The sequence below is a fragment of the Lissotriton vulgaris genome, chromosome 1_1 (genome assembly GCF_964263255.1).
Source record: "Lissotriton vulgaris chromosome 1_1, aLisVul1.2, whole genome shotgun sequence".
Lineage (NCBI taxonomy): Eukaryota > Metazoa > Chordata > Amphibia > Caudata > Salamandridae > Lissotriton > Lissotriton vulgaris.
The window spans coordinates 377,501,027-377,528,086 of NC_141685.1; the positions used below are offsets into that span (position 1 = coordinate 377,501,027).

The 27,060-nt window shown below is 45.2% G+C and overlaps 1 protein-coding gene across 1 annotated transcript in view; it reads left to right on the forward strand.

Moving 5' to 3' along the window:
- Positions 1-10,985: 10,985 nt before the first annotated feature.
- The window catches only part of BTF3L4 (basic transcription factor 3 like 4), a 42,968-nt gene continuing 26,893 nt past the window's right edge, over positions 10,986-27,060 (forward strand). Inside the window, exon 1 of the mRNA XM_086952439.1 lies at positions 10,986-11,117. The gene's annotated coding sequence lies outside the window, so the exon portion shown is untranslated. The remainder of the gene's footprint in view (positions 11,118-27,060) is intronic.

A 27,060-nucleotide genomic window follows, 5' to 3' on the forward strand; every position in this document is an offset into this window, starting at 1 on the left:
TGCCAGCGATTCGGGGGCTGCTAAAAATCTGGGTATTCAGATTGATAACAGCCTCTCCTTCAAAGCCCAGGTGGCTGGTCTGGCCGGCAAATGTTTTACGATCTTAAAGATGCTAAGGAAGTTTCTGCCGCTCTTATCTCTAGAGCATAGAAAGGTCACGGTACAGGCCCTGATAGGCTCTCGCCTGGACTATTCCAACGTCCTGTACCTAGGCCTTCCGGACTTCCTTCTTGCGCGTCTCCAGGTTGTTCCAAACTCAGCGGCCCGGGCCATCTTTGGCCTCACTAGGAGAGCCAGGGCCAGCAACCTTCTCAGGACTCTTCACTGGCTGCCTATTAGGAAGCATATCACTTTTAAGGCCTTGACCATTGCCTTCAAAGCCCTTCATGGTACAGGTGCCTTTTATCTCCGGAAACTGATTAGTTTCTATCTGCCTTCTAGATCTTTGCGATCCTCTACCCAGGCCATGGCGGTCACCCCGGTGATCCGACGTGCGCGCTGCGGGGGGCGTTCTTTTAAACATTTCGCCCCTCGGTTGTGGAATGCTCTCCTCTGTCACTCAGATCCAACACCAACCTGCTGGCATTCAGGAAGGATCTGAAGACCCTGCTTTTCACCCAGTAATTCATCCCATTTTGCCTTCCACTCTGGGTCCGTGACAATCTTAAGCGCCAGGACACTCTTCGGAGTAGCTGTGCGCTATAAAAGTACCCTATTAACATAACATAACATAACTATCTCTGGTAGTGTGTAGAGTTTCCGGGATAGATGGCACGTCCCTGGTCTTTCAAGAGACGCTCACAAGTTTACCAATGAGGCATGGTCAGCCAATACCCATAAACGATACTCTTCTGCTTGGTATCGATGATGCAGCTGGTGTAGTGAATGGTAGATTGATTCTGTTAACACACATATTTCCCTAATTGTCAACTTTCTATCCTCCATCACCTCGTCTGGAATGGCTTATAGGATGGTGAATAATTTCAGGTCAGCTATTACGGCAGGTCATGGGTGAGTAGATGGTAAACCAGTGGATGAACATCCTTTAGTATACAAACTTCTTAGAGGTATCAGAATGGTCAGACCCCCTTCTCCTAAATACTTAGTTTATTGGGACGTATCCACTGTTCTAAGATTTTTGGAATCTTGGCCTTCCAATAAGAATCTATCTAGGAAACAATTATCGGCCAAGTGGACCATGTTGCTGTGTCTGGTCCCTTGTAAACGAGCATCTGATGTCCGTGCGCTGGACCTAGCAGGGCGCAGTTTTTCGCCAGAAGGTGTTAGTTTTTCCCTTACAAAACAAACCAAATGCAACACCTCATCGGTATCATACCAAGCTTTTCAAGATAACCCTAAGCTATGTGTTGTACAATGCTTGAAAGCGTATGAGGTAAGTACAACGGAGTTTTTTTCTGACATGAGAGGTCAATTGTTGATTACACTGCAAAAGCCCTTTCGCTCAGTGACCCCAGCCTCCCTGTTGAGATAGGTGCATTGGCTCATGAGCGAGGCAGGCATTGATGTGTCTAAATTTGGAGCCCACTCGGCTTGCGGGGCTGTGGCCTCAAAATCTTTCAACTTGGAAATCAACCTGGCAGATATAATGAAGGAGGCTGATTAGTCTACAGAGATCACTTTTAAAGCATTTTATTACAAACATATTGTTGATGTGGCTTCTGCAGTGGTGGCTAAGCTTTAAACAAGCATAATCGGAGCCTCCAGTCCTGGCATGGAATACAAAATTTGCAACACAAATTTTCAATTCTATTAAGGTCACGGAGGCGAGGATAATCCCACCCAGTTAAATGTCTTTGCATTGTAGGATTTTTTGTATATGCTTCTTTTTTCTCCCTCCCGAAATATTATCCTTATTGTCATTACCTTTTGACATGAGTCTTGAGACCAGAATAACAGTCATTTTCTCCTTTGCAATTTCGGGTGTGGATAGCAAGTAAAGAGGGACAATTCAGAGCTTCAGCGTAAGCATTCTGCAAAAGATTGTGGGGGACTTTGTCGAACTGACAAGGTGCGAGATCGAGTGTTGGGCCCGTTGGGCACCAAGTTGATTTTTTCTGGAAGAGCTCCTGTCGGATCAATGGTTCTACATGATCAAGTTATTTGCTTATCAGATTTAACTGTTGAGTGGATATTAAAAGAAAGAGGACTCTATTACTGTTGTGTGTGTTTATATATGGATATACTCTATTGTTGATCAGGTGACTCATTGGTACTCATGGGTAATGTAGTGTTTATGAAAATGTTTCTTTCATTGGCTGCTGTCTAGTAGTAAAGAAATGAGAAAGCATAATCCTCGCCCCAGTGTCCTTAAAAGAATTGAACATTTTTGTCACAAATATTTGCACATTTTGTATTCCTCTTCCCCGGGGCCAAGACAGCCTCTCCCTGAAGCAACTAACCAGCGGCATGACTGAGGCCATTAACATATGAACAACTGGACTGATGCCTGACTTGCATGGCTGGTCGACTTGTATCTGCCCTGACTGTGCCTCAAGAGACTGAGAAAATGCATCTGCCAATGCCCCTGCCTAAGTTATGACGGATGCCAGCCGCTTTTAATGGCGACAACAATCAGCGCTGAGATTACTCTGACACACCAGCATTTCCCACTGATAAGTACGGTTGCCGCAATTTCCAAATAAATGCCTGCCATTTGTTTATATAGTTTTAAGGCTCAAGCGTGGCATAGAAAGTTATTATAATAGTCTTTATAAAGTGTATTCATATTTATGATGCCCTTTCTGTCTTTGTTTACTCTAACTATCAGCCACTGATCATTAACTTTGCAAGTCCAAAACATTGCAAGATGCCTTCTGCTTATTTCTACTTTTATAGTATGTACTGATTAGGGGAAAAATTCTGGCATTAGGTGCTTTTCACAATTTTTGTATCAACCAGATCAATAAAATACTGGTCATGCCAGTAAAAAAGACACAGCCAGGTAACTGATCAATACAAGAGGACCTGACTGTGAACTGATGCAGTAATACTCAGTAATAATTAAAAGAAAATAATCCAATGTGGGAGGTGTGAGAATCTGCAGACTGAGCAGCATTTAATGTCCTTAAGTTATATAAGTTATAAATGAGAGGACATTTGTGTCAGAGGGTGGCTCACATTCTCACGTTACATCACACCAAGGACTGTAATGTACGCAATCCTCAGGACTGTAATGTATGCAATCCTCAGCTGCTACCTGTTGTGTGCTCTATGTGAATTGTAACTGAGGGTTTAAACGTTTTAATTCAAAACACTTTGCTGGGACTAGTAGTTTTCTCTTCTCCCATCATTCAGTATAAGCATACAAACCCCAGCATACAAAGTACACCTTGTTTTAAAACACACAAACAAGAGTTGTGTTGTAGATTGTGCTTGTGTGACAGAGCTGACCTGGTGTGGCTTGTGGCGTGCTCGATTCCCTCTCGTGCGTTCCACCTCGAGACATACCACCATCACTGTTTAGATTCAAGAGTTGCTATTGATCCAGTGCTCCTAATGAATAACTGTCTCACAAACGCTACTCATCTCCACAATACTCACCATTAATCATAAATCACTGCCTAGGCCCATAAACTAAGGAGACAATTTTTGAGCGTCTGAATCATGTGACCTAATTAAAACACTCTATTCATAAATTATTTACAAAATTATATACAACTGCAGTTTAATAAATCTTACCATGGTTTTGATCATACGACATTAATTAAGTCACATAGGTGAATGGATCTAATAATGATAACTAGACCATGAATAAAGAAGACCAGCTTGTTGTTTCAAAAATCTAATTTATTAACTTTATTTTATTCAAAAAAGAGCATTCTTTATTCAGAAGCCATTATTTTATTAGCAATTTGAAAGTATCATTCAAGGATAGGCTTATTAGTCTGACATTTTAAAGTAAATCATTTAGCATGAATAAAAGCAAAATAAAGTTCTCATTCCCTAAATTCTATTTCCCTGTCTAAAGTCTCTAAAAGTATAATTAATAAAGACAGCTATCCTTACGTGCGCCAAAAGTCCGTCAGCACGTCATTCAAGAAGCGGGAAGCAAGAGCCCCCTCCTGCCTGTAAGGCCAGTTTTTATACCTTTCTTACTAGCTAATATTCTCAAAAAGTACACTTTTCCTTGCCATCAGAGTTCCCATTGGCTGACAGATGTCAGACCATCCTTATGTCATTCTTTCCTGACCAAGTCCGGGGCACATCATTGTGATGACCAAGACAGATGACGACAGACGCTGGACACTAGGACCCTGTGGGTCACAGGGTGGTGACCAGGTCACCGGACACCACTTCCTGTCGGGGGACAGGAAAGGACATTATGCAGCAGGACGAGGAAAGACGTGCCCTGACGGACTGATGAGAAACCGAAATAAAGAATCACATGTACACCTACCCGATCTGTGTCCCGAGTAATTACTGAGTGCCGTGTACACGACATCTGGCGACGAAGGTGGGATCCGGTCCCTGCGTGCAGAAATCCAGGAATCGCGATTTAAAACCAGGAGCCCACCCTGGATCGCGGTGCGGCCAAGAAGAAGAGGGAAGAGTGAAGCGCCGTCCAGACATCAGCAGCGACGTGGGAGCCCACCCCGACCGCCGCAAAAGAAAAAAACAACAAAGCCGGTAAGCGCTAGCGCGAAGAGCGCGAAGTTTGAAGAGCTCAAAGCCAGGGCGAGCTCTCGCGAGAGTCTCGGCGGCCATATTGGGGCCAGGCGTGGGAGCCAATCAAAACGTAGAATAAGCGTGGCGGCCATCTTGAAGTCAGGCAGCGCCCGGATTGGCTAAGAAGTCTCGCGAGAGTCTCGGCGGCCATCTTAAAGTCAGGCGCGTGGGCCAATCAGGAAGCAGGAAAGTTGGGCGGCCATCTTAAAGTCAGGAAAAGATCGAAAACGAAGAAAAAAGCGCCGATTGCAAGGAAAAAGGAAAAAAGCACAGGCAAAGACAAAGAACAGAAGATAAAGAATAAACAAAGATAGAAAATAAAAGAAAGACTCAAAGAAATAAAAAAAAAAGGGGGACAAAAGTGTCACCACAAAAGAAGAATAGTAAAGAAAGAATAAAGGAGATATCAAGAGAAATAACTAGAAATAAAAGAGTCTAAAGAAAATGCCAGACACAAAATCGCAGAGTGCACAATTCCGCAGACCAGTGCCTTTCGTCGTATCGGAGCCACAAGTGGGCATCCGGTGGGAAAAGTGGATCATAAAATTTGAACGATACATGAAGGTGACTGACGTGGTAGCTGAGAAAAAGTTAGATCTACTCTTAAACTTAGTGGGGGATGAGGTGGAGGACCTCCTCATAACACTACCACCGAGTGAATTAGAAACCTATGACAAATTAAAAAAGTGTCTGACGGCCAAGTTCGACCCGCAAAGAAATGTCGACTTTGAGAGATATTCTTTCCACATGGCATATCAGCAGCCAGAAGAGTCAATGGATGACTTCGCAACGAGGCTGAGAAAGCTAGTAGCATATTGCGAATTTGAAAAGTACGACAACGAACAGGCACTTCGTCTCAAACTGATAGAAGGCTGCCGAGACACGGAATTTCGCACAAGACTACTAAAAGAACCGATCACTTTGGAAAAAATTCTTGATCTTGCGAGGGCAGAAGCAAGAGCAATGATACAAGCGAAACAGATGGATCGAAAGGGAGAACAAATACATAGAATGACAGACACCGGCAAGAAAGGGAACTGGAAAGGAGGACACAAGGAACAAGCGGCGAAGAAACAAAGTTCCCAATGCTACAGGTGCGGCCTGGAATTCCCTCACAGAGGACCATGCCCAGCATTTGGCCAAACATGCAGAAAATGTAACAGAAGCAACCATTTTGCTACTATGTGCCAAGGTGGGCAATTCAAAAGTGAACGTGGCAGGCCAGGAAAACCAAGAACAACAACAACAAAACATGTAAGGCACATGGACGCGACGGAGAGGAGCTCGTCGGGGGAATCAGAAGAAGAAGAGGAAGAAATAACAAGAAAAGTAGAACGCCTATATCTCATGACCACGGATGAAGGGCATGAAGAAGAACATATCAGGCTAATAGACAGGAAGTCAATAAAGAAGACGGATTGGGTGACAATTGAAGTAGGGCCACATCAAACAAAATTTGTACTGGACAGCGGAGCCACGTGCAACATCATGTGTGCCACAGAATATGACAAGATGAAGAAGAAGCCGCCGCTACAACCATCAAGTGTAAGAGTATTTACATGGGGTGCACAAAATCCTGTAACCAACATGGGAAAATTCACGGACACCATGACGCACAAAGGCAAAACCGTCGTAGAAGAAATACATGTGTTACGAGGAGACATTCCAGCACCATGTCTACTAAGCAACGTAACAGCAAAAGTAATGGGACTACTGAAAATGATGTATCACATGTCAGAAAAAGAGAGCATACTACAGGAATTCCCGAAGCTAACGGAAGGACTAGGAAATCTTAAAGGAAAACAAATAACATTACACATAAATGAGGCTGTCAGGCCAGTTGCACAGCACCACCGAAGGGTACCAATACATCTACAACCTCAAGTAGAGGAAGAAATAAAGGCGTTACTGTCCCAGGACATCATTGAGCCTGCAGAAGGACCAACGCCATGGGTGTCCCCAATAGTGGCTGTACCAAAGAAAGACACTACGCAGATAAGGATCTGCGTGGACATGAGAATACCGAACACAGCCATCGAAAGAGAAAGGCACCCAGGGCCACATCTGGACGACATGATAAGCTGCCTGACTGGGAATGAGAACATTTTCCAAACTAGACCTGTGCAAGGGATATCATCAATTGGAGCTAGATGAGCAATCCAGATACATAACGACCTTCTCGACGCACCTTGGACTGTTTCGTTACAAAAGGCTGAGTTTTGGAATATCTTCAGCAGCAGAAATATTCCAAGAAACGATCAGGCAGATAATAAGACCGATAACGAACAGTCTAAACTACAGCGATGACATCCTGGTCTTTGGGAAGTCAGACGGGGAGCATGACACGGCACTGAGGGAAGTATGCTCACGGCTAGTAGAGGTGGGCCTGACAGTAAACAAGAAGAAATGCGAGCTGGGGAGAGAAGAACTAGTGTTTTTTGGACACATATTCTCACGAAAAGGAATGAGGCCTGACAAGAGTAAGATAGACACGCTCGAAAAAGCGAGTGAACCAAAAGACGTCGCCGACGTGCGCTCGTTTCTTGGCCTCGCCAGCTACTGCGCGAGGTACATAAAAGACTTCGCAACGGTGAGCACACCCTTGAGAGAACTGACAAAACAAGGGCACCCATTCGAATGGACCACAGAATTCACAAAAGCGTTTGAAGAGATAAGAGCATCAGTGACAGCAGTCGACCACCTAGCATACTTTGACCCGAACCTATGCACAGAACTAACAGTAGACGCCAGCCCGGTAGGCCTGGGCGCAATACTAGCACAACACAAACCTGGGAAAGATTCACCTCGACAAATAGTAGCATACGGAAGCAAAAGCCTGTCCGATGTTGAGAGAGCCTACTCTCAACCAGAAAAGGAGAGCTTGGCGGTGGTATGGGCATGTGAGCACTACCACATGTTCATATATGGAAAGCCGTTCACAATAGTGACAGACCACCAAGCGCTAGTGACTATCTATGGCAACCCAAAGGCAAAAATACCACCGAGAATAGAAAGGTGGGGGATAAGGCTGATGGACTATAACTTCAAGATAGTACACAAACCAGGCAAAGATCAAAATCCAGCCGACTACATGTCGCGACACCCGCTCCCGTATCGGAGTAATAGTACCACAATGGCAGAAGAATACCTCAATTTCATCGTGAAACAAAACACTCCAGCGTCAATAACAAGTGAAGAACTGGAGCAAGAGACAAAAAGAGATCCGACAATGAAGACAATAGGAACGATAGTGAGGCTACAGAGATGGAGACACAACAATAGCAACACCATCACAGAAGAAGGAGTTGACAAAGAAGAACTGTTGGCGTTCAAAAAGATAGGCGAAGAATTGTCGGAGACAGAGAACTGAGTCCTGATGAGAGGTTCAAGGATAGTAATACCACTTCGACTACGAAAGAGAACAGTTAAGATAGCACATGAGTCGCATAGAGGAATAGTAGCGACAAAGAAGATGCTGAGAGAAAGAGTGTGGTTCCCAGGACTAGACAGCATGGTAGAGGAAGAAGTGTCACAATGTCACACCTGTCAAGTAACTGGATCATCCAGTAAGCCCACGCCGCTGAGGATGTCGGAACTGCCTTTGGCAGTATGGACTGAACTAGCGGCAGACTTCTATGGGCCACTAGAGACTGGAAAGTACCTGCTGGTAGTCATTGACGAATTTTCAAGATTTCCAGTAGTGAGGGAAGTGGCATCGACATCGGCAAACGCCACCTTACCAGTGCTGGACGACATCTTTGCTGCCTGGGGCTCACCACAAACACTGAAAACAGACAATGGCCCTCCATTTTCAGGAGAAGAGTTCTGCAGGTTCATGGACTACCTGGGGATCAAACACAGGAAAATAACCCCACTGTGGCCACAAGCCAACGGAATGGCAGAAAGATTTATGGGGACCATCAAAAGGGCCATCCAGCGAGCAAAATTGACACAGATTTCCATTGGACAAGCGCTGTGTCAAGTACTACGAGACTATAGGAACACCCCTCACAGCACCACGGGCAAATGCCCAGCAGAACTGGTATTAGGAAGAACAAGCAAGACGAGGCTACCACAGAGAGAAGCCACAGCAGACATCAACAGACAAGAGATCGCAGAAAGAGACAACAAAGAAAAAAAGAAAATGAAAGAATATGCTGACAAAAAGAGACATGCAGCTGAACACCAACTAAAGGAAGGAGACATAGTAATAGTGAAGCAAACACAGCAAAGAAAATCCGACAGCCCTTTTTCAAAGGAGCCGCTGGTAGTAACTGGAGTAAACGGGTCAATGGTGACCGCGGTCTCAGACCATCGGAAGATAACAAGAAACAGCTCACATTTCAAGGAGCTCAAAAACGGAAGAAGGAGAAAGAGCAATAACAACAGCGGAAGTGGAGGAAAGAGAGCAAGGAACAAACGGAGAAGTGACAACACACAAAGAAGAAGGTGGAGGACCAGAGCAGAGCGGAGAACAAAGACCAAGAAGAGAATGCAAAAAGACAAAGAGACTGTTAGAAGAAATGTAGAGACTCTCTCTCTCTCTCTCTCTCTCTCTCTCTCTCTCTCTCTCTCTCTCTCTCTCTCTCTCTCTCTCTCTCTCTCTCTCTCTCTCTCTCTCTCCCGCACCGTCTCACAGGCGTTCCACAGTGTGGGCAAGGACTTGTGCATGGGGAAAGTATTTGTTGTAACAAGGGGGGAGATGTGATGACCAAGACAGATGACGACAGACGCTGGACACTAGGACCCTGTGGGTCACAGGGTGGTGACCAGGTCACCGGACACCACTTCCTGTCGGGGGACAGGAAAGGACATTATGCAGCAGGACGAGGACGAGGACAGACGTGCCCTGACGGACTGATGAGAAACCGAAATAAAGAATCACATGTACACCTACCCGATCTGTGTCCCGAGTAATTACTGAGTGCCGTGTACACGACAATCATAAGCCCTTATTGTTCTTAGATTCCATCCTTCTAGCTTCCTCAGAAAAGAAACATTTGACCGAACGCAAAACTTTTATTTCCTAATCTTGGCAGACGATTCAGGCTTTTTGTCCTTGGTGCTCTTCTCCAAGAACACGTACAACTCGACTAAAAACAGTTCTGCTTATTATTCCATTGTTTAGCAAAAAGCTCTTTTTTTCTGCATGTGAGTGAAGACTTCACTCTGGTCAAGTTTCGCATTTTCCAGCACTGCCAGTCAGCCATTTTCTTAGGCCCACTCGAGAACTAGTATTTAAACAAACACAAGACAGTAATTAATTAAAGAATTGAAACCCATTCTGTTTCCCACCCCTTTGCTAAATATTAACCAAGTTAATTATGTTACCTAGCAAAGCACAAAAAACAGCATATATAAAAACCTCTTCTTTCAGGACTCCAGGATTCTCCACGAGCTTTTGCCACAGAAAAGACACGACAAAACATATGCACACGAATATAGCAAATGCTATTAATAAAACAGCCGCATTTAATACTGACAATAACGATAGACAAGGTTAGTTTATTATTTTTTACGAACTTGCAAGTGCAACATGAAAGCACATTAGTCCTGCGTGTAATGTATGCAATTTTAATCTAGATTGGTTCATTATTTCAACACATGCTATTAATACGGTTATATTATGGAAGTTTAACTTTGCGAGGTTGAACAAAGCATTATTCAATATCTCGCTCCATCACTATATTTTGTTCTGGTTATATTTGCCCTGCGGATGTGTCAAAGGTACTCAGGATTGCCGGTTGTAGAGTAGGTTGACTCCGCGGCTCCTGCTGACCAGCGGTCATCTATTGTGAGTGAAGTTGCCTGATATTAAATCTACGTTTCTCCACCAAAGTCTCTCTATTTCATTTCACCAATACTTGTGATAAATAGTGACCTTTCACTTTAGATGCTCTGCAGCAGTTTCAAGATCTTTTTAAAGCTCCTCGTAGCTCAAAAGGATGTAATTCTTAATATATCAGTTCCCATGGACTTTATTGATTAGTTTAATTCTTGAGAAAGTGGCACTCTGTCACACACAGCTGGCACTGGATGTCACTCAATAGTACACTGAAGCCATGAAAATGTCACACATCCATCTAAAGCCTTTGCAGCTATGTTTTGGTTCGTTCATCCAGTCCCTTTTTTATGTTTTATGTAACATGCTTTCTTTTCTCCCTTTGTCCGTTTTCTATTTTAATGACCCGTTTTCTGACATGAGACGCGCCTAGCTATTTTTTCCGTGACTTTACCCCTCGATTTTCAATAGTCCATTTTCTATTTCAATGTACCTCTGTCCTATGTCTATTCCCATTACTTGTCCACCAAAGGGGTGCGGATAGAGCAGAGCAAGTCACGTGCTTTTTACGTCACCGTCTCTCCCAGGCTTCTCCTCCCGTATCGCCATCTTACTTACCGCGTGTCGCTGCGGAGATCTTCGGTCACAGGTCAGAGTGGTTTGGGGGTCGTTTGTTGGTGATCTTAGGTGGGCCTTTAATACTCCGGGTAAGAGGAATGCTCCTGTCTGAAGTATGAGCTGCACGCGCTGCAGAACGGACGGGAGTGTGTTCTGGAGCCTGCAGCCTGAGAGGAGGAGCTGCCAAAAGGCCTGTCACTGAGCCCCATGAACTTCTCTCTTTAACCGGTTACTGGGTTGTGGTGTCCTTTCCTTGGCTGCCAGCTTCGCCCTTCTCGAGAGTCCTCTCTGTGGTGCCACTCGTTGATTGTGTCTTTTGCTTATTCTCTACCTTTCCCCACCAACACCAGTGTTGGCCCCATGACCATTTCTTTACCCCACTGTCGTGGGCGTCGCAGTCCGCCCTCGACTTTGTCTTTTTCTTGTTACTTTCGATCCCCTTTCCTTAAGATAGGGTAGATAGAGTTCCCTAGACAGTCTTTGATTATTTCACTGTCTATCCATCCCGACACATTCAATTATCAGAAATACTTCTGACTGACTTAGAAGACACTTTGGGCCACAGAACTTTGATGCTGCAGAGGGTAATTTAGAGTATGTGTGTGTGTGTTTTAAATCTGATTTTTAGTATGTATATGTAAATAAGTACACCTATGAACACACTTGGAAAGTCCGTTTTACACATTTTAAACAAACATGCAGGCTCGTTTAAGGCCTCAAACGTTGCTTTGCAATGTAAGGCAGGTTGGCAAGTAAATGTGCATATCGCAGTATCTGTTCCATGTTGTTTCTTGACACGTTCATCCACTTCGGTGGTGGGGCCAGGGCAAATAGAGCTGGGGCATGGACTTCAGCTGGTCTCCATCCAGCGACTCCACTGATCTATTTTGGTAGAGGATCCCGAGAGCGTGCAGGAGTTAATGTGCATGCTCACGTTTCATGAGAAGCGACTTTAATTGTTTTAAGGCGTTCCCTACCTCGCCCTTTTAATGCAGCGAGCAGGTATTGGACAATTGTGATCGACGTTTATCAGGCAAGAACCAGTCTTACCGTCCTTAATCTATACTTCATCACAGCAGAGCGTAGGAGGGGTTATCTAATTAAACATTAATTTGCGTACTTTTCGTCAGCCATAACGTGTGGAATAATGTTAATGCTGTAACAAGTCTGTTAATGGGGCCCTAGTTTCTCGTTTTGGTTTTTCTCAATTAATTCTCATTGAGATTCCATAGTGTTTATTTGCCCCTGTCTTTGCAGGTTTTATAATGTACTTTCTAGTGCTTGAATCTTTGTTTTAACAAAGAATACAGGACTACGCATGCAGAATACAAACAAAAACACGCCGAATGTGCTCGTGATAAGACACTGACACTATTTTTCATTGGGTCTCCAAAACCACCTGAAATGTAATTATGGGCACTGCATCTTAGTGAGTTTTTATTGTCTTACGTTTAGTTTGAATTCTAAGGCTCTTTCGTTACATGTTGGTTGGAATAGGGTGAAGAACTTACCACGTGTGATAAATACTGCATTCTGAGTTTTTATAAAGAAAAATGGGGCATAACATGCAGATCCGTTCTTAACACACTGAATTCCACGCTTAGCCTGTTTTTTTCCCAATACATTTCAGCAGATTTGAGCGGAGTTTTTGTGGGCAAACTGCTAGTGTTTGCTAATAATCACACGACTCCTAAGTCTGATCCCTATGCAAATCCATTAGCACAGGGATAAGTTTAACCCCTGATCCGCAGTGATGGTCCATGTCTTTGTAGACGCTGTACAATAATGAGTGTTTTTTGCTGCTGTACACCTGGGTTTGAACTAAGTTTTAGTTTCTACTTTTATGTTTATGGTCTATCCTGGTTTGTTTTGATCTTCAAAAAATGAGAGGGATCCTTTATGACCCAAAGGACTAGAGTTCAAACAGGAATATAAACGGAGCGTCCTCTGGGAATTCTAAACTTTAATGTAATTGATTTTATTAACATCACTCTAAAACAGTTAAAAGCATTTAATCAAGGCACAAAGTGCCTAACACAAATAATACTTTAAAAACAGTCCGAGAGAAACAAGACATACATTTTTGTTATCTATTTCCACAACCACTGTCAAAGGCTAAACCCAGACCCGCAGTCTGTCAAAGCTCAATAGTATCTGGGGTTGTTTGAGAGCGTTGGGTTTGTGGTAAGCGAGCGTCGACTCGTTTCGAAGGTAAAATATTATTAGGACCTTCTTTTTCAAGACTACAATTTAGTAATGCTCTCGGGCATAAGCACATCTATTGGTCTCAAATCCTTAAACTTGGGCGCAAGTTGACCACTGTCTTATTGGTTAAACTATTTCTTTGGGCCGGTGATTCTATCACTTATCTTAAGAGCTCCAATAATTCAAAGCTATTTGAAATCCTGTGGTGATATATCTTACCTATTTGTCCAATATTTCATACCCCAAGGTCTGCTGGTTAAGTCTGACCTTTCTCCAATCTCCCTTTTATTTGCACCGTGTTTTCCTTGCCAAGGTAATTACATAGAATCACGTGTAGGGAGTCTGTGTGTTGCAAGTTCCTCCGCGTTGCGTCTACACAGAGGAACTTGCAACACACCGACTCCCTACACATGATTCTATTTAATTACCTTAGAAAGGAGAACACGGTGCTAAAGGTTTTCTGCCAAGCAGATCTTTTAAGCATTTAGGGCCAGATGTAGGTCGACATTTACCGACCGGTAACAGCCGATTCGTCGGTTACCGACTGGTAAATGGCCATTCTAGATGTAGGTGGCCTATTTTACCGAATCAGTAGATTTACCGAATCGGTAATTTTGAGATGTAGGTGGGACTCTTCTGAGTCCCACAGGCCTTACCGAATCGGTATTTTACCACCCAATCCAATTGGGTGGTAAAATACCGATTCCAGGTATGCAAGCACATGTGTGCATGCACACCTATGGCATGTGACACAGGCATACCCTTAGGGCATGTCTGTGTGCCACATGTCCCACATGCCTGAAATCAGGGTGCTAGAGGGTGTCAAAGTGACACCCCCTGCACCCTTGCAACATTCGGTATTTACCGAATCGGTAAATACCGATTCGGTAATGCCCATTGATTCCTATGGGCTTCAATGCCCGTAGGAATCAATGGGCATTACCAAATCGGTACCGATTCTTACCGAATCGGTAATTCAATTACCAATTCTATCTACATCTCCCCTCTTCTATTTTACCGATTCATAAATACTGAATCGGTAAAATTCGGTATTTATGAATCGGTAAAATATACTTGCCTACATCTGGCCCCTAGTCTATTAGTGTTAATATGGATACCTGCAACATAAACTGTTGTGAAACACAATTTCAGTGTCTTAAGTGGCGTAGCAAAATTAATTGCAACCATGTATACCTTTTCTGTGAACCTTTGCAAAAATTGCAACTTATCAGCATGCTAGCGCTCAGTACCACATGGGCTCCTTGCTTTTAGAAGTTGCAATGTGGTCTAGGTAAATGTAACTGAGTTGATTGAACCATGTGGATATGCACCAATGCTAGATGACAGCTGTCAAAAGACTGATGTTTTGAGTGCATACTTAGTCATTTGCTGTTCAAGGTTACTATTACCATGTCGAGTTAGTGTATTGAACTCTCGTTTAACAGCCTGGAGCCTTTACCTTCAAACAGTGAAGATTTATAAACGCAGGTCCATTTGAGATTTGGTGTCACAAATGTCCGAAATACAATAAGAACGTGGTTGGCAAGATGTTACGAGAGATGCCTTTACCTTGGACGTAAAGTACACCGAAGTGGACCTTCGGAGGGAGGTGTTAGCCACCATAAACATTTCGTGGCATTAACTTTGATTCGAAGTTTATTGTATATACCTTCTACATCTATGTCCAATGGCCACTATCAATTTTATCTTTTATGGTTCTATGAGCTATATAAAGAATACATAACATAAAATTAATAATGTACTGACATTGTATCAAAGCAGTTATAAATTAAGGTTGCATGATTTCATAAAGTGACGGGCAATAAAACAAAATTATTTTGCAACAGTTAAGTATCCCGCTATTTAATTGAAATCAGTGATTTATGCGTATAGAGGTTACAGGAGTAACACTATGGAAAAGTAATCCAGTCCCATGTTAAATACTTGATAACTAAAACTCATTAAAAGACTAAGACAAGATACATGAGTCACTTTTCCAAACCTTATTTGCCCACCATATTCCTCAGTGTTACTGCGGCCGAAATTAATTTGTGGACCATTATGCAGACGTATTCAGTTTTAAATAAGCCGGGGTGTGGAATTCTATAGCCCGACGCCCAGCACATATTGTTTGTGATCAAGGACAGCAAGTGTTGGTTAATGTTGTCCATAGGGCAAATAGGCCCAACCCACTGCAGCACAAACCCTTTGACTGCCTGTATACAGTACCACATTATGAATCGGAGTCTGCAGTTGTTAATGTTAGTGGCCTTATGTTAATGCTGTACAAACTTTATATTTATGGTTCATCAATGCAAAGCCTTTATTTTTAGGCTGAGCTCTCTAAAGAAATGTAAGGCTTTGACTGCGCTACAGACAGTGGTTCCAATATAAAACTGTGTACCCACAGTTGCAAAGCTTAATGTAAGGCTACGTATAATGCTTCCAGAATGCTCTAATTAGATTGAAATATTTGCAGAAGTTAGAAAGCAAGACTGATGATACTTTGCTTTCAAAATAAAATGTTCACAAAAAATGCAACGGGGGCATTTTGCCAAAGTACAGTGAAATATTAAGGGCCTATTTCTTTGAAGCATCACTTAGTAAAATGAATGAATGTGGAATTTTATAGAGTGCGCTGTCACTCAATATAGCATCCTGGGTCTAAGCCTCGAACCCACAAGTGGAGGTACTGCAAGAGAAAGCAGTTCTCTAGGCAACAACTGCTGACTTTAATTCCCAACATTCACTGAAGGATCCTCCTTCTGCCACCACTGCCAGTTAACCTGCAACTCTGAAGCCCTCGCCATACCTACACAGCCAGCCTCCACCCGTTCGGAACAACTCGGTGCATGCTGCTCAACGTTTGATCCATGAGCAGGCACACCACAGAAATCTGCAACACCATCACCAACTCCACCCCGACATGATACTGAGACCTGGCTCACGCCATAGTCATCCTCCTGACTTGGCAACTGCAACACCCCACTGCTACAAGATGATACAGAGAGACCCACCCCCGCTAATCTACTCCAATCACTACATCTTCCTCAGCGACCTAAACCTCAGCCACGGCGACACCAATTCCGCCAACCTCCTGAAAAGCATGAGCAACATTGAACCCACGCAACTAGTTACCGGCTCCACACAAAGCACAGGACACACCCGCTACCCAGTCTTCACAGCCAGTGACTGAATCAAATTCAGCCATGGGACCAAACTCACCAGGACAGACGGCGGCATCGTCCTTTTCAAAGGTCGATCCTTATCCTTCTTGGCAGTCAAGTCCTGGAATGACCTACCATTTGACCTCAAAGCCTCCCCTTTACTCGCGGAGTTCAGGAAAGAGCTAGAAACTTGGTTCTTTGTCTAAGGCTCCCCATCCCTCAGTGTGTGGATACCCCCGAGGTGATAAGCTCAGCTATTAAAATACAGATTGGTTTGATAAAAGATCAGAAAACAAATAGGAGGATCTTGAATGGGATCCTCTTCTGGATTAGTATCCAATGTAGTTTTTCAGGGCTGCGGAGGCTGAGCTTCATTGAGGCATGCTGTTATTCCCATAATATTTATATTGGAAAATGTGTAACCAGTTTCAACAAGATTATAGAAACATGAAAATAAACAAGCGTTAATAAAGCCAATAGGTCTGACATTGGTGGTCAGCTTTTTAGGTCTCGCCCTGCGATACAGGGCGAAAGCCCTGTCGCAGCGAGACCTATTGCTGTCAGCTCTGCTTACAGGGAGCTAAAAGGGAGACCATGAGATGGGCACGCTCAGCCTCGGGAATCTGATCAGGTCGAGCGTGCGTTCACCATCTCCTGTCTCCCTTTTAGCTCCTTGTAAGCAGACACACGTGCGCGCACACACGAGCGCACAGACCCCTCCCCCCGCCGCAGCGCGCTCGCACACAGGAGCACACACACGAGCGCACAGACACACCCCCCCCCCCCCCCCTTCACTCCCCCCTACAACTAAGTCCCACTCACCGCATCGGTGCCACTCTGGACTTCTGCAGCCTCCGCGGGGCTCTTCCTCGGGCATGGGAGCCCCGCGTCACCACTGCTCCTCTGGCTTGGCACTCCGTGGGCTTTAGAAGACGGAAGTCCCGCCCACAACAGGTTTCGGTTTTGCTCAAGTCTTGTTTCTTGTTTTTTTTTTTTTTTCTTTTAACCCTGATTGTCGGCGACTTATTTAAACACGTATACTGAAAAGCTGCGGGGGGGGGCATAAGTCATTACTTACAGGTGTCAGCTGTTAACTTGTTTGTTCTTTGCACACTGATCAAGGTTTACGGCATCCGGATTGATGTGATCGTGCACGGACAGGTTCTCCCATAACCCCTTCCTATCTCTGTGCAGGGGGTGCAAGCCCCTCCCCCCATTCATAGCTGCTGAGTAGACCGCAACTCCCTGGGGCACATGGGTTCCTTACTGTAATGGCCAGGTTGCACTCTTAACCTCACTAGGACTCAGCCTATCTCTTTCCACTATTCAGAGTTGGCACTAGAACAGCCGGCATTTACCTCATCACTTGACACAAGCACGCGCTAACGACATACAGCACTTATATCAGCTGTTCAGTGAACGCACCATAAGCATTTCTATCATCTTAATGATCTGCTACGCACTCTACCACTCTACGCACCAAGCATACACTCACACCTCTCCTAATCACACGCGCACCCGTACTTCACTTCCCCATCGCTCCAGTGGACGAGCTCACACCGTTGTGTAAATAGTTCACTCATCGCTCCTATGTACTCACGCATTAGCACTAAAGTGCACACACAGCAAGCGCCAGGATGCCAGCTCACACAGGGGCACAATCACACGTCTGCAGGCTCACACAACCACTTCCGTCCGCACACTCTCAAGCACCCACTAAAGCCATCACGCAGAAGCACGCACCTGCACTGACACTCATTAACACATCCATCCCATCACTACAGTGTAAATACCAACACTATCATGCTAGACACACAGAAGCAGCATCGGCAGGCAAGAGAGCAGGGAGTGCAGTAAGCAGAGGATTAGTCTACAGCCATACTCCATTTACACCCCAAAAATGTAAAGGAGCCCCGCGGTCCCAGCTGCCACCCACCACCCCTTTACCCTGCAGCAAGAGCTGGAGACCCTGGCCCGTGAGCCGAATCTCATTGTAGTGGAAAGTGTGAATACCGGGCTTATCACAAGTGTGCTCCATTGAACCCATCTCTATTTCCCTACCGTCGTGAGGTATTACACCTCCGTCCCCATTAATACCTTCCCCTGTGTCCACCCAGTCTCCTCTCTTCCTTACACCAACCACTAATAGTTAGATAGGTCCACGCTTTAAAAAATCCACATACACACACCATCACATTTAGGAACACCTTGGTATTTGTTCTCTTGTCCATGCTGACACCATTACAGCCTTGCACACACTGGCACTGTTATTGACATGCTTGTACTGATGGCAGTGCAAACACGAATCCTTTCGTAGAATTATTCACACTGGAACAGACCTTGGATGCACACTAACGCCATCTGTGGCCTATGCATACCAACACTATCATGCACACACGGAAACCGCCACTGACATGAACACCATGCACACACTGACACCACCACTACCATCCATGCAAGTCGGGCTCCGGATGCTTTACTCGTCTTCCCGCAGCACAGAGGTTTCACTCCTCTGCTACTATGGATTCACTCCCTCACCATCCCGCTGGACTTTCAATCGATTCCTTCACGTTCACACACCACAAATTTACCCTGCCATTTACTACAGCACTGCCCTCAAATTGTCCCTCCTTAATAATCTCCAGTTGAGACATTATTTCTGTTGCAAACTACGCCCGCTCTCACCTGGGTTAAGAGGCTGTACTCCTGTTAATTGTTACTTTATTTTATGTGCACACTGAAAGCACCACTGGCATGCACGCACACACGGACACCGTCGCTGCCACGCACACACCACCACTGCCACGCACACACGGACACCGTCGCTGCCACGCACACACGGACACCGTCGCTGCCACGCACACACGGACACCGTCGCTGCCACGCACACACGGACACCGTCGCTGCCACGCACACACGGACACCGTCGCTGCCACGCACACACACACGGACACCGCCTCATTATGCAGGAGCTGCGCCTCTCGCCCTGTTATGTCTCGAGGGCCTAAAAGAAAACTGTTACTAATCCCTTCGCTTCGGCGGCAATTCCGCCGCTAGGAGGGTGGGGGGCCGCGCGGCGCTCCCATGCTCGTGACTGAACCGCTCCGTCACGAGCCTCGGTGCGCTGTGCTGATGACTGAGTGCTTCCATCACGGCCCCGCCTGCTCAACAGAACGTCCAGCGCAGGCGCTGAATCCGCGCCACGCAGGCGCGCCGAGCGGGCCGTGACGGAACCGCTCCGCCATCAGCACAGCGTGTCCGTGGCTGGTGACGAAGCGGTTCCGTCACCAGCATGGGAGGGGTTAAACCGCAACACCTCGCAAGTTGTGTTTTTTAAAATTATTATTTATCCTTTTTACAGTTTGTGGCATATTTAATTTTACATTGTCCTGTCCTGCCTGCCCCCTCCCCCCTTCCCCCACTTCCCTCCTCCAAGTAATGAACCTCATTTTGAAAGGCGATTTAATTACAAGGACTCTCAAAACACAGATAGGGTCGATAGGTGAAAAGCAGACAGGGACGCGGCCTTGGGAGGGGTTTGGAGCGTACGGCGACACCAGAACTCTGCCTTTCTCTAGTATGGGTTCTTCAGGACTACAATTCCTACCAGCATGCAACGGAAAATACCTAAACTGGAGCTATTCCTCCATGTAATCTGAGAGCCCCAGGACCTAACCTGAAATATAAAGGTCTGTGCACCACATATTCATATGCAAAACCACAGTACCGCACACATATTTTCAAGGGAATATGTAATACTCTAAACAGTAATTATGAAACCACATAAAACTCCTTAAATAATGTCTCTGTGCTCATTTCTGGAGGGAAAACGCCATTGAATGTAGCGGTTCATTTGCCCTGAAAACTCGCTTCCAGGACACTTTCTGCATTGCTTAATTGACAAAGCCGATCGGTTGACATTTTACAGTGAGAAAAGCTTTTCCCAATTTCGAGTGAGCTAGTCTCACCCTCTCGGGGAGCAGCAGTGTATGTAAGCTTCAGAAAATAAGACTAAATTGGAAACTTAGTTCAGCTCATGGTGAAAGCAGGAGCGTAGTGTGTTCATTCGTGCAGCAGGGGCAGTGGTACCGGCCACAGAGGCTTGAGGGGCCCACTGATCCCTGATTATTGCTGTAGTTTACAATTCAAACAACTGTGTGGGGGGTGGGGTGGCTTAATTGCATTAGAGCCCATACGTCATTGGTTGGTTCAAACGAGTCCTGTCCAACATATTTATAATTCATTTTAATTTAGAGCTTCATACACAAGTTAATACTGGCTCTAGGTGCTGTAAATACCAGTCGTGCCTGTTGCCCCATTTTATGTACTCTATTTATCTGCCGAACTCATTGCCCGGATTTGAACTGTTGACTGAATGTCATAAAAACGTTAACACTCCTAGGCACTAATGTGTACATTTTATTGTTGTGCTAATTTATACCCAGGTGGTGGTGTAAATGTATCCTGCAAAGGGGCCATTTTCACATAGACCAGATTTGTGCTCGAGGTGCCAGCGGGTCTAGGATTGTGCCAGTAACCAGCATTCAGGTTACCCAGTTCCATAGATGAATAGTTCAAGTCCAGGTACTTTTCGTTGCCTGCTGCGAGGAATTGTAGTCCCAATAAACCAAGAAAACCAGAACGTCAAGTCCCAGAATACAAAGAAAGTCCTTGTTTTGGAAGAACTACATCAAGGGTACTCGCAACATTTCCCCAGGGGCCACAAAGTATGGGCTGTGGTGTACCCAAGGGACCCATTTATACCAGCACTGTGGCAGTGGAACATTTTGTTATGCTGTATCTTAGTCACAATCCCTCTTCTGCACCTTGGGGTAAGCCTTCTCTGCTTTGTAACACTACCTTGGGAGAGTCAAGCGTAAAACAGAAGTAACTTAATTATTGAACTGGAATGAATTTGAATTGTACAATGTGAAACCATAAAACCTGGGATTAATCAGGACTTCCCCACTTGACCAAATTGCGCGATCCTAGGCAATTGTGTAATTTCACTTTGCCTCCTTTTTCTTCATTTTGTCATATATGAGCATCTTGAAGTACATGTGGTTGAGATGTACGCTGTATAAAACTCTTGTGTGTTTGATTTATTAAACTAAAATTTTGTCCATCTTTAATAACAACCCAGTCCAAGTGGGTTCCTCATGATAACTGGCTTGTTACTCTGCCACTGCATGGCAATGAAGCAGCTACACCGGCTTGTTACTCTGCTACTGCATGGCAATGAAGCAGCGACACCGGAGGCTAAAGCTCTGCTTCTGCCACCTGTGAGGAGAGTCCATTGTGTGACGAGGCATTCCCACCACACCAAGCAGGGGTCCCTGCCACTGCCGCTCTGGTTGCCAGAAGCATCATGTTGAGCTTCCAGGATTCTCAGTTTTTTTAGATGAGCATAAAGTCTTTGCTCAAGTCCTGGAGCAAGAGCTTTAAGTATAGCGCCTCAATGTGCACTAGAATTAAGACTTCTCCGTACGAGGCATTTAAGTGTTAGCGACGATACGCATTTTGCAGTAACTTAACTTGCCTTACTAAATCCATTTCTGCGTGCTGCTAGCAGCTCTGCTGCAACCAGAGCTGCAATAACGTTAGTGATCTGTATGTTAAGGCTTATAGCGGACGTTCATTCCACTTAATAGTGAAGGTGTAGAGCCGGACTACTGTACATAACCGAATATTGCTGGAAACTTGCCTGGGCAGGTTTTGTATTCTTTCCAAATTAGTGGTTGACTGCGGGGGATAGAGCATGAAAGGTCAATATCTAGTTTAATGGGCTCTGCCTTTATTTGTAATATCAATACATCTAAGACGCATATTGCATTACAAATGCTATAGGTGTCACATTTGTGAAGGTTAAAACTATTGGCATCGTAAATGACAAAGCTATTAATTTCGCTATTTTCAAAACGAACAGACAAATAAAAATAATTGTCATTTACAATACCAATAGCTGAAACTTTCCTAATGGGAGACCTATTGCATTGCAAATGCTTGTTTTGTTTTGTTAATGTCTTATTTTGAAATGGTTTTTGTAAAACTTTATGGTTGTGGAGCTGCCCAGCCCTCACCATTATAACACACATTAGCAAAAATATATTTCTTGTTCTCAAAGCTCATATTGCCATAGTAGTTCCTACTACTGAACAAAACTTTGTATGCTGCTGTGCTCCTTGTGAAAGAGCAGCAAGTAGTCACTCAGAGAAGCCAGCTGATTGAGACGGATAGAATTTAAAAAATATATATATAGAGGGGGTCTTGGTTAACATTAGAGCCCCAAATGATTAAAGTACGCCCATTGTCTATGTCCTTGCTTTAGTGCCGATTTAAGGCTTTCGTTAATTCACAAGAATTTACAGAAGTAGACCACATCGTACTCCTAGAAAATATTTGTGAGCTGCGTTTTAGCAAATGTGCATGTGTAGATTGCTCATGTGAAAATCTGAGAGTTAACAAGTTTACTTCCCTTTCAACCACTTTTTTTCCCAACCTTGGAAGAGTTTTTGTCTAGTCAGGAGTACATTTCCAGCCTTTCTCAGTATGGGAAAAAGTTAGGGAAGACATTGTGAAAACCCCCAAAACATGCACGTTAAGTTTGCAAGCTCAAAATGGCATGTCAACCCTGGAACTATTGCTTACTGTTGCCTCCAGCCCGATGTGCACAGGTGGCAATAGAAGGGCATTGCTAGTATTTAAACCTTAGTATAGTATGAACCCCGGCATAATCCGAGGGGCTGTTATCAGAGCTGTGATGGGATTGTTGAGCTAATTTGTCGTCGCACTAAAAGGAAGTTTTTTTATTTTTATATTTTTATTACAAGACAGGTCGACTTATGAAGCAACTGTCCCATGGCCAAGTAGTTTTTATTAAATTCATTAAATAGACCTTTGTAAAAACAATTAATAACCACACCTAGGGGTTTGGAGCCTAACTTCTCAACAAACGTAAAAATTGTCTCTCTTTGTTCAAATTGGGTTTTAATAACTTTTGTTAAATGCACCAAGTTACATTTGTCAAAAGGCACACCTCAGATACGTGATACGTGAAAGTTGGGACACAGACGTTTATTGCTGTTGATATAAAATCAGCCCAGTACTTTCTGATGCCTGCACCAGTTATTGACCAGAAGGTGCAATCATCAGCATATAAGTGTGGGAGACAGCCTCCCCTAGTGTTAGCAATGTGTTATGGATGTTAATATATAGACAAAAAAGAAAGGGATCCAACACACACCCTTGCCCCACACACTTGATCTTATTAGGGTAGTGCGTTCAGCATGCGGCCCAAACCTAATTCGTCCAGTCTGCATGTAATTGTCCTAGAAAATGCACTAATGGGGAATCCACTCCCATTTCTAACAAACCTCCGCCGGAGATTTCCTCTGACCAGTCAAAAGTAGAGCTAAGATCCAGCTATGTGTAAGCAACTTTTCATGCACTGTCTTAAAGTCATTTTATTGTATATGGCTTCAGCAGCTGTTAAGTCCATTGGCCACTAATTTGCTGGATTCCCTGCTGATCCCTTATTTAAAACTGAATGGAAGATAGTATCTCATGGATTCTGCAATGGAGTTGAAGGATAGACCTTGATTAAACAATGGAGTCACAATCTTCGCCCAGTAGTCCATATTTGTTAAAAAAAAATTAAAAAGCTGCTGCATGTATGCCGTTCGGTCCAGGGTCACGATCTGACTTTTATTTGTATTTTTATTCGCATGTGATGACTGTTGTAGATACAGCCAGTGAAGTCAGACAGACTAGGGTTTGATTTTTGTGTCTTTCCAGTCAGTGACGCCATGGAATTGGCCACATGATTAGTCCAGGCAGACTTAATGACGTTGGTGTTATTTGCTCATTTGCCTCCTAAGGATAAATTTGCAAACGTGCGTGCGTTTTTTATGGCGCGTTGTTTTTGCCCCGCTTGTTGGTTTTATAAGATGGTCTTAGACCTTGTACCCTATGTTAGTGGAATAATAGTTGGCAGTTTATTCAATTTTGTGATTTTCTCTAGTTTAGTTTTCTCTTAGGTTAAGGTTCTGGAGTATAAGAAAACAAGGGTACCCCGTCAGGCGAACCAGGGATTATTTTTTTTTAGAGAAGACAGTGGTTCAGTGGTGTACCAAATGGCATTAAGTTAATTTGGACTTTTCATTTAATTGTGCATCAAAAAATCCATCTAGAATACATCTTTGTAGCTTTTCGGAGGTGAATCTATGCTTGTTGCTACAAAATGTGTTTTTTTCTTAACATTGTCCTCTTCAATGGATTAAGCCATATCTGTTTTACAGTAAGACGTCGTTCTGTATAAATCAGATTAAATGCTCCTTGCTAGTTTATTTAATTTATTTCTATTCGATTAATTTGATAGCCCAGATAAAGCTGCATTTCGAGCCGCGAATCACATGTTGACTGGTTTTTAGGTCTCGCCTGTCGATGCGCATGCGCATCGAGCAAGCGAGACTATTGCGAGTTATCCACACTTTATCCACACTGCAAGGAATCGTGGCGATTCCTTGCAGTGCCCGTGACTTTTAAGGTCAATGCGCATGCGCATTGAGCTTATGCGCATGCGCATTGACCTTAAAAGCGCGTGCGCGTGCACGTCCGTCTCCTAACAACACACACACACCCTCTCCCCCGCTCCGCCCCCTCCCGCCGTGTCGCATTTCTCTATCTCCTCCCCCTCCCCTCTCTTCCTTCCGTCTAACGCCGTGTCGCACCTCTCCCCTCTCCGCCCCCTCCCCGCTCCGCCCCCTCCCCTTCCCTCCGTGTCGCATTTCTCCTCCCCCCTCCCCTCTCTTCCGTCCGTCTAGTATTTTGATTCCCTAATCTTTCAACTTAATTCTTAAATTTTTTCCTTTATTTAACTCTACTTCTTTGATACTTTCCGCTTTCTAAAAATACCCGTAACTGTTCCCCGATCGGCAACTGTCACCGTAACTGACCCGATCTGAGAGACGTTGCCTAGATACTTCTGTTTACGGCAAAGCGTCCTTAGCCGTACACTAAACAAGCCCAATTTCCTGTAAAGAGACAGGTAGCTTCCTCAACGTAGGCCTAACACGCTCTATTTCCCTTTGATAAAGGACTAACACCTCAGCTCACATCTCCGGCTCAGATGTCTCTCTCTGCAGCTGGCTCGCAGGCCCTGCTGGTGCCTGACCTCCTTCCGTGCCTGGGAGCAGCCCAGCCCCGCTGGCTCCAGGGGGAGATTCCAGTCTGATGGCTCAGGGCGGGCCGCTCCTGCGGCTCTGGAGAGACACCAGCAGTGTGTGCTTCTGCCTGCCCTTCCCAGAAGAGGCGAGCCCTGGCTCCCACGCGGCCTGACGCTCTCCCTTCGACACCCTAAGCCATGACTGTCGGCCACATGCACACCTACATTCAGACCCTACAATCACAGCACTAACACCGACCCCTCTGCCCCTCCCCCCCCCCCCCCCCCCGGCACTCACGCCCAGCATTCATCTCCCTGCAACCTACCAACCACACATATCCTTGCTCATTTCTCCTCCCCCCTCCCCTCTCTTCCGTGTCGCACCTCTCCCCTCTCCGCCCCCTCCCCGCTCCGCCCCCTCCCCTCCGTGTCGCATTTTTTTCACTCTTGAATCCTTCCTCCCCTCCTATCGCTCCTTCAATCCAAACACCCCCTTCCTCATCGGCTTTCTTTTATCCCTGAGAGAATACTTTTAAATAGGCCCCTGCTGGGCATTTTTCCCATTCCCTTCATCTCTGTCACTTTCTCTCTGTTGTATATGCGTTTCTCTTCATGGGAAGCCACTGTCCCCCTCATCGCATGTCACTCTCTCCTCTGAGATGCTTCCTCTCCCGGTCTTTTTCCCCTCTCTCGCTATTGTTTGTTTCCCTGTGTGGTGTCATCCTCCCTCTCTGCCCCCTCCCTTCCTTTTCGTTGTGTATCTGTTTCTACTGCGGTTTCAGCCTCACATCCCGCCCTGGCTCAGATGTCTCTCTCTGCAGCTGGCTCGCAGGCCCTGCTGGTGCCTGACCTCCTTCCGTACCTGGGAGCAGCCCAGCCCCGCTGGCTCCAGGGGGAGATTCCAGTCTGATGGCTCAGGGCGGGCCGCTCCTGCGGCTCTGGAGAGACACCAGCAGTGTGTGCTTCTGCCTGCCCTTCCCAGAAGAGGCGAGCCCTGGCTCCCACGCGGCCTGACGCTCTCCCTTCGACACCCTAAGCCATGACTGTCGGCCACATGCACACCTACATTCAGACCCTACAATCACAGCACTAACACCGACCCCCCCCCCCCCCCGGCACTCACGCCCAGCATTCATCTCCCTGCAACCTACCAACCACACATATCCTTGCTACTAAATCCACAAAACGTATACTCATACTGCTGGCACCTGCCCAAATAACCACTGCCGCCCACATAACACCCACACACCCCTAGCATGAACACCCATGCACTTAGGACAATCTCACCCACACACCCACTGCATTGACATTCTAGCTCATGCCCCTTCATCCACTTCCCTGATACTCGCACCTAGCAATGACTACATTGTGGCATCCTGCCCACTCCTAGCGAGCACACTACAATATGCATCCGCCCCCTCACTCTCTCTGCCCACCCT